The sequence below is a fragment of the Triticum urartu genome, chromosome 5 (genome assembly GCF_003073215.2).
Source record: "Triticum urartu cultivar G1812 chromosome 5, Tu2.1, whole genome shotgun sequence".
In the NCBI taxonomy this organism is placed as follows: domain Eukaryota; kingdom Viridiplantae; phylum Streptophyta; class Magnoliopsida; order Poales; family Poaceae; genus Triticum; species Triticum urartu.
Window position 1 is genome coordinate 284416568 of NC_053026.1, and position 9003 is coordinate 284425570.

Here is a 9003-nt window from a genome sequence, read left to right on the forward strand (position 1 = left end):
AGATTCCTTAGATCTTCCTCCACACCTCCGACAGCCACCTCTGCCTCAACTGCTTCATCGACCAACCCAATGATGCTGAGGTCGACACGGCTACGGCAAAGAGGTTGTACACTTGTTGCATCACTTATTACTATACATTCACGTCGATCCATTAGGGCTATTTTGGTTCAACAGAAAAACATCGATCCACTGGTTGTTACCATCACTCTAAATTTCTGCATGCTCTCCTTACATAATCTCACCATATTTTTTTGTATGCATGTCAGATATTGTACACAGTCATGCTGAACATGTAGAGAAAAGGAGAAGAGTTTTGCGCGGCAATACAATGTCATGCAGACATCGCTCCATGGTGGGTTCAATGGAAAACCCTCCCCACCCCTCTCCAGATTGTAATCCAGAGGAAGATATCAGTTCTGAGGCGGATTCGGACGCCGCTGACCACTCCTATTTACCCCCCAAGGTGTTTGCTCTACCTTGGCATGATGATGTTAGTCATATCATGCATATGTTGCCTTGCAGTGCCTACTTTTGACATCATATATGTCATCTGCTTAGTTTAGACATGTTCTGTAATGCCACCTGTTTAGTTTCTATATCATATATGGGAATTATGCAGTCTCATGTCTTTTAGCCAGCCATAATATATGTGAAATGTGCAATGCCATCCTGTTTAACCAGGCATCATATATTTGAATGATATCTTGCCCATCCTTTTCTTCAATACATTTCCATTTGTCGACAATGTTTGTACATTAAACTACTCTTCCTATGAATCAGCCATTTGGGTGGGAGATGGAAAAATCTGGAGTGAAAACAAGGCCTTCAGAGCAGACAGTGCTACCTGTCGAAGCAGATCTCTTGTTGGGTCCCGATAGCTCCTCAGAGATGGATTCAGAGACAGATGACCAGTCCTATTCCCCCACTGAGGTGTATGCTCTAACTTGGCACGGTTATACTGCTCATATCATGCATACGGTGTCTTGCATTGCATAGTTTAGACATCATATACACAATATTCAACACCATATTCTTAGTTCAGACATCATATCGAATGCCCTCTGTTTAGCATATAAATCACATATGTGAATTAAATGATGCGATCCTGATTAGTTAGATAACATGTAGGTGAATTATGTCATGCGATCCTGTTTAGTTATTCATCATATCTTTGAATTATGTCATGCTATGCTATCCAGTTTAGATAGACATCATATATGTGAAATTATGTCATGCTATCCGTTTTAGTTAAACAATATACATGTCAACTATTTCATGCCCTCTTTTTCCCACACTATCTATTGCATCTGTCTCTCATACAATGTCTGTACATTCAACTATGTTTCCTGTTTCTCAGCCATTTGAATTGGAGCGGGTGATGCCAGTATCTAGCGGACTAAAAACACGGTCTTCAAATAAAACAGTGCTACCTCTTGGTGGAGATAGCACCCCGGTTGTACATGCACAAGAACCAGCCCTACCACACATAACCCAAACTCTCGTAGATTGTACCGCTACTACGATGGACAGAGAACCAGCGTCACCCAATCTAACCCCAACCCCAGCCGATAGTAACCCAGTTCCTGTTGACATAGCACCATCTCCACCACAGAGCTCCCAAACAAGAGCAGTTAGTAAGGCAGCTCCAGTGCCCAAAGGGCCAGTACTATCACGGCGAACCCCAACTCCACCAGTTAGTACGCCTATTCCTGTGGAGGAAGCACAACCAACTAGTCGTAGTTTAGCATCTATCGCATTTGATGTTGTTAAATCGTATGTGCGTATCTTCCCATCTTGGAAATATTATACTGAAGATGAAGGAAAATGCCAGTTGCAGGTGTTTGTCCAGGAGTTATATGTAAGTAATGTTATTCATGGTAATTACTTTGCTTCGTCCCATACATCCTACCTCCATGATGGTTATAATACAGCAAATTTTCCCATTTTTCTCTATAGAGAAGGACCGATTTGGAAACTCAGGATGAGGTAACCTGCGCTAATACCTCTGCTATCTTCAAGAATGCTTGGTGGCAGTATCGGAATTACCTGAAGAAAACGTACTTCACCGGCAAAGAAACTCATCAAATTCCCTTACGTTCTCCTGAGACACATTTACTGGACGATGACTGGGAACGCCTTGTTCTGTACTGGTCCCGAACCAAGAATGTGGTAAGGTCTATGAGCTCATTTTCTATTTTTAAGTATTATATTCTTGCGTCTTACTGTACTCTGTTCATGTAGAACAAGTGCCTAAAACTGAAGAACAATTGTTCTAATTTAAGATTCCATTGCTACCATAGGACATAGATATATGTTTGTTTGATGCTTTTATTATGTACTAGTACTTGGCAATAGAAGACTTGGTAGTTTAATCCTGTCCACCTTACTAATGAACTGGTTCACCGAAATGAGTTTCATATACTAGTACATGCTAAACTTTTTATGTGTCTTCTTGTTTCTTCTTTTAGAATGCTGACAGAATATTGGGGAAGAGTGCCGTATTAAGCAACGGTAAAGGAAGTCATGCAGATAAGGTTCAGGATAGTGACACATCCTATCTTGGTTTAGTGTTGGAGTTACTGGCCACTACCGCTTGCACAAGCTATTCAAACTCACTGTCTGAATCAGTTTGGTTTCTTGGGTCTCAACTACAAGCTGAAAGACATCGTTCAGCTGTGCTGCGACAACATGCGGAAGGACTGCGGAAGTCCCTGGAGCATTCAAATGCATACTTTCTGGTGCAACAACAAGCATTGGAGGATTTTAGCGCCAAACAGGACAAAGCTAATCAGCTTGCTAAGCTTATTGCCAGCATGGTGGATACCCAGGATAACGTTTCTTGAGCTCTTATGAAGTTGTTTCAGTTATGCTCTTGTTTTGCTGCCGCGTTTATTTGCACTGGTGGCCAATTTTGACGGCCAGTGTATATGATATGCTGCTTTGTTCCCTATATTTGCACTCGTGGCGAACTTTGATGCCCAGTGGATGTAATATGTGTAATAGCCGTGATAGCCTAGCGTTAGTTGCTTGCTTATTTATTTCCTTGTTGTCTTGTTTATTTGTTTGCTTATAGTCATTGCAGTTCTTTTTCTGCGGTTAACTAGTGGCTGCAATACCTATTTTTTAAAACTAGGCCACAATAACCATGGGCTAATATTTACTGTAGTGACACTGGGCCTCCTACGGGCCATAGAAACAGTGGGCCTTCTATGGGCCGTAGAAACAGTAGGCCTTCTATGGGCCGTAGAAACAATGGGCCTTCTACGGGCCGTATCATCAATGGGCCTTATACGGGCCGTATGATCGATTGGTCAAACATGGGCCAATAACAGGCCGCATTATGGCCGTAAACGGGCTAGAGTTGGAATAGTCCGTTCATGGGCCGACCGTAACGGGCCACCGTTAATAGGCCGTATTTGATGACGCTATGAAAATGGCCCAACGTATTAACGGACCACAAACGGGCCGACTGTAACCACGGGCTGAATTTGGTCCACAAGCAGAAAATGACAGTAACGGGCCGTAAGTAAACGAATGCTGGAAATGAGCCCAAGAATAAATGGGCTCTGAGAAGGCCGAAAGATAACATGGGCTGGAAACGGCCCAACGGAATAACGGGCTGTTAATGGGTATAAAGTGATACACTGTTCATTACGGGCCAGTTGCACCACGGGCCGTTAATAGGCCAAGAGTTACATAGGGCCTCATATGGGCCGAAAGACGTCATGGGCCATACATGGGCCAGAAGTGAAAACGGACTGGAATCATATTGGATGGCCCAGATGACGCTACTAGTCCTAATTTGGATAGGGCATAACGGGCCTTGGGTTAGCGGGCTGTAAATGGGCTATATGCGAACAGGCCGTTAACAGGCTTTCCATGGGCTGGCCCGCCACCTTTTGACCAAGTCAAACGGGCCGGCCTTTTCACAGGAATGGGCCTCTGTTGGGCCGTGCCACGTGTCGACGTATCATAGGCGCCTATCTGACCCACTGACGAGCTGACACGTGTTTTGTCCAGCCAATAAGAATTTTACACGTGGAAATTTCCCATTGGTCGGGGTTGTTAACGGGTTACCGGATCCAAAACCCGACCCGATAGCTTAACGGCGTTCCGTTACGGTGGATGCCACGTGTCGGTCACCCTTGATGAAAGCACTTCTGTGACGCGCGATTTATCGTCATGGAAGTGGACACTTCCGTGATGATAATTTTGGTAATGTCATGGAACACTTCTACGACAGCACAGATATGACTATCTTGATTCTGTCATAAATTTGTCATGGATGTACATGCATGACAAAAAAAGTGACCTACTGTGACAAACACGTATCATCACAGAAGTGTATTTTTTTGTAGTGATCAACTAGCGACCACCGCCCTCCTCCGCCAATTCAAGACGACCAGGCCTTCACCATGATGCTCTCCCGCGCCACGTGCCTCCGTTACCTACCCCGCGTGATGCATGCATCATACGTGGCCAAGGATAAGGGCATGCTGGGAAGAGTGAATTGGCTGTTTCTAACCCGTGTGTTAAAGTCATTCACGGGCCATTACTGGAGCGGTCCCACCACTATTGGCTTTACACGACACATGGAGAAACCGGAAATTGGCCCGGAATCAAGGCCAATGAAGAAGCAAGGAAGACTTCAAGAAACCAGCCTCTTCAACAACCCTCGCCTGTGCACTTATTAGGCCCTACCCCGACGACGCTCGGCAGTGCGTTCGGGGCAGGCCCGGGGGCTTCCGTCGGTGCAACAAACCCTGGGTCTGTTGCCTAGACTATGCACATGCACGGGAACGAGATTGAGACACGAGCCCAGATCAGAGTGCAAGAGACCAAGAGATTCGAAGGACCAACATGCAGATCAGAAGGACCAAGTTCAAGCCATAGAAGCAAGGTATTGTCAAGAGAAAAGCCTCCCTTGCCGGGCAGGCGAGCCCGGCAAGGGGCGAGACCACCCCCAGAAACAGACAACCAAAGCACCCCGGCAGGGCCTGCCGGGGCTCACGGAGGCCAAAACACCTCACCAACAACTCTACCACAACCCACATCATCGATCAGTGCAGTATCAAGCCGCAAAATGATTAAGTGGCAGTCATTCGCAACATGGCAGCCATTTCCTACAGGAGAAACCCGCAGATGATGACACCCGTCCTGCGACGTGTCAAGCGAGCAGGTGCGGAGCTGGCAAGATAGCTCGGCAAGCCTTGTCATGCAACCAATGATGTGACATTGAGCGGTGCATTTAATGCACCCTGTCAGCCCACAGAGAGGAGGCACATGGAAACCGTAGAAAGGGTTAGAAGGTTGGATAACTCACACCTCCATACGCGCATAGTCGTTGTTGCTTGAGGCAACCCTTGCCGCGCAAGTGTACTACGCACCACCACCACCTTTCCACCATCAATTCACCAAAGCAGGAGTAGGTTTTACGCCTCGCGGCGGCCCGAACCTGGGTAAAATTGCATGTGTGATATCTGATGTGCTGCCGCACGCTCGTCTACTCTTTGTGCAACGCGCCGCCCCCTGCCGAACCAGCAAGGGACCTCCTGATAGGTGGCCGTGGTTTCCCGCGACATAATGTTTTGAGCGATCATCCGTATTTCCTTTCACGTAAGAAAAAGAGCAATCAATCAGCGGCCTGGACGATTTCCTTCATGTTCTGTTCGACTCTTCCATCACACGGAGTCACACAACGCCCAAGTCCTAGTCGTAGATGTTGTCCGCCGATGCCGTCATACAGGCACGCTGCATGCACGCACTCCCGCCTCGCCGTCGCCTGCTAATTTTCTTCCTAATATGTATATGTTCGCTGTTGATTTCAATTCTGGGGCCCCTTTGGCATTTGCTCAATTGTTCTCTTCTCAATCCTTTGCAGACTCTATGCGTTGTGCAATCAGCCAATCCCCTGTGTATTGTATTGTATATGCACACGCACTCAAGTTTGACCGACCATCACTCCATCAGGTATTCTGGTATATTCATATAATACCGATACAAAAAATTTCTTTGATGCATAGCCAGCAATGTTCAATAATTGATAGAACAATTTTTTTCCAGCATTGTGTGTGTGCTATTATGAAGTCCTCCAGTAAGAGGAATTATCCATCACATAGCAGCAAAAGGAAAAATAAGAAGGAATTCTAGAAGCTGAGAAGGCTTTCCAAGTTAAATATTTTAATGTTTTGGTTGATATGGAGGCCACTTCTTTGAATGATAGATTTAAAGAACTGATCATGTTTAAAGATATATTCAGATTTTTATTGAGCTCGCGCACCCTGAAGTCATTAAGTGACAATGAACTTGAAGAATGTTGCACAAAATTTGCAGAAACTTTCTCTCTTAATGGTTTATCTGATGTTGAGGTATATGATCTTATTTCTGAATTGAAGATTATGCGATTCACTTTGCCAGATGGCGTAATGTCTGCTATGGAGATTTTTAGGCATGTGAGAGAAGTTGACTGCTGTCCTAATATCTCCATTGCCTATCGCATCTTATTTACTGTGCCTGTGACGGTTGCATCGGATGGAACAAGCTTTTTGAAGTTGAAATTGTTGAAGAATTATTTGAGGACTCAAGAGAGGTTAAATGGTCTGGCTACATTATGCATTGAGAAGAAATTATTGGATGAGATTGACATCGACCCCACCATAAGTGACTTTGCATCAAGAAATGTTAGAATGAATTTTTAAGGTAATATGTATAAATTATTTGATACACATATTGATTTTAGATGCATTGAAGTGTTACTGATAATAATTTATATATACATTATTTTTGAGATAAATTTATATATATACTTATACTATAATGACTTGTGTATTGAGGGCCCCCAATGTTTAGTTCGCCCCAGGCCCCGAATATTAAGTTCGCCCCGGGCCCCTGAAATCTCAGGACCGGCCCTGTATGTGATGCACTATCCTGTACACATAATTGAGTTAAAGTGATACCGTGTAAACAGCCGCTCTGCGGATATCCGTCAAAAAATAAAACAGCCGCTCTGCATATAGAGATGGCGGCGGCGGCCTAGGCAGCGGCTACCGGAGAAGAGTTCAATCCTCGGTCGGTGGGTGGTGGTGGCATCATAGGAGGTCAATCCTCGGTCCATGGCGAGAGATAGGAGGAGCTCAACCATCAAGGTCAGCGACGGCGTGATTCGGGCACATCCATCGTAGTCGATGGCGGGATAGTGGAGGTCGAACTTCAGGCGGCAGCCACACTAAGCTTTGCTCCTTGACCCTGCTGTCTCGGTGTGCCGCCGCATCGCGCTTCTCTGTCTGCTGGGTGGAGGTCATCGTGCAGCTAATTAATTAAGGTATTCTTTTAATGAGTGGCTTGATTAAGGTATTCAATTCCTAAGGGTAGTGATGTACTAGTACTCTGCGTGTAAATTGACTGGCCATTAATTTTGTCATTGCACGTCTGGATAAAAATATGGAGCGCCCTCAGTAATTATGAAAACTAGTTGACCCGTTGCGCCAAATGGCGCAGAGACCCGCTGAAGACATGCTATCGATGAAAATAGTTTCATGCTGCAAGGACCTTATGCTAAATCATGCTATTTTTTAAACATGTTTATTACGTTGTGAAATAATAGTCTGGGAAAAGGGAAATTGCACAATATGAATATGTTCAGTTTGAAAATATGCCCACTATGATGAGAGAGTAAAGTTGGCATGGTTGTATTTTTTTGGCAATGGTTTTGGAAAGAGAAAATATTTGTGTGACATGAATAGGTTACTATAGGCTTGAGCAATCACATAGGACATGAATTGTAACTATTTTTATAAAGAAGAATAGACTTGTCCTTCAAAATATATACTTGAGCATGCATAATTTGTTATGTTATTCAGGAATAGGGAGGCATAAGTTTTAAAAAAAATACAAACAAAGAATGAAATGTAAATAGTTGCTTAATGTAATTATGCAACAAATTAGAACATCGGTGGGTCAAATAACTGAGCCTGCAATTAGAAAGTCCAAATAGCTTATGCTAAAAAGAAGGTAAACATAGGCGACACCGTAAAAACAAAGGTAAACATAGGTGACACAATAAAGCCTGGTTTGATGAACTCTATCACACACTTTGTGATGTTTGATGAATAAAGCTACCCCTCAAAAAAAGTGACACAATAAAATGTACTTAATACATGATGAACATTTCTTAGAAATAGTGGTCAATTACATCATATAATTTGGTTCTGTACAAAAAAAAGTTTCCTCTTTTGTGTATATATCCTAAACACCACCCCTTGCGATGAACTCTTTGTCTTTGTCCACAAATTTGGTTATTCCCCATCCAGCATGTCAGTTGCAGTCTCCTGAAGCATAAGAACAACACAAGTTAAAACAATCTGGTCAAACATACACTAAGAATATACCCATGGGCATTATCGACAGATTAAACCAAAGTTATAGTGCAGCAGGTTCTCTGTAAATTCAAGTTACCATGCGGTTTTTACGAACCAATGGAGAAAAGCCGAAACACTGACCCAAGAATTAACCTGAGAAGGTCGTTCTTCAAGCTGACTCCTAGCAGAAGATGATGCATCTAAGTGAAGCTACCTGGAGATTTCTTATATGTCCCTTGCTCTCTACTGCAACAGATAGTTGGAATGGCATATAAGATAAGTGTGAGGTACTGACAGAAGCTCACTCTCAAAAGGCACATTCAGTAAGTGTATGTAATGATATAGATGCGTTATTAATTACGTAACCTGAATAAGTAGTTGCATATTTCTTCTAGGGACAACTGTTTACATATTTCTTCTATATCCACTGCTCTCTGATGTTATAGCTTATATCTGTACTGTAAGTAACAAAAGAGTAGTCTCTTTCCTTTTTTCAACATAACAGTCTACTTATCTGTTGCACTTGGGCTAACAGGAACATAAGAAAACACCAATGACTAATCATTTGGAAGGCAGCATGGCTGAGTCCTACACATGGCTAGTCAAGCCCTCTTGCCAAGCTGGAAAGTTTCTTACAAATGCAGAA

General features: G+C 43.6%; 1 long non-coding RNA gene across 1 annotated transcript; it reads right to left on the reverse strand.

The window, feature by feature from the left end:
- Positions 1–8047: 8047 nt before the first annotated feature.
- LOC125555897 lies at positions 8048–8717 on the reverse strand. The gene is made up of 2 exons (XR_007304941.1): positions 8499–8717; positions 8048–8327 (listed from the first exon to the last, which is right to left on the reverse strand). It is a non-coding gene; the product is annotated as an uncharacterized LOC125555897 (long non-coding RNA).
- Positions 8718–9003: the final 286 nt, after the last annotated feature.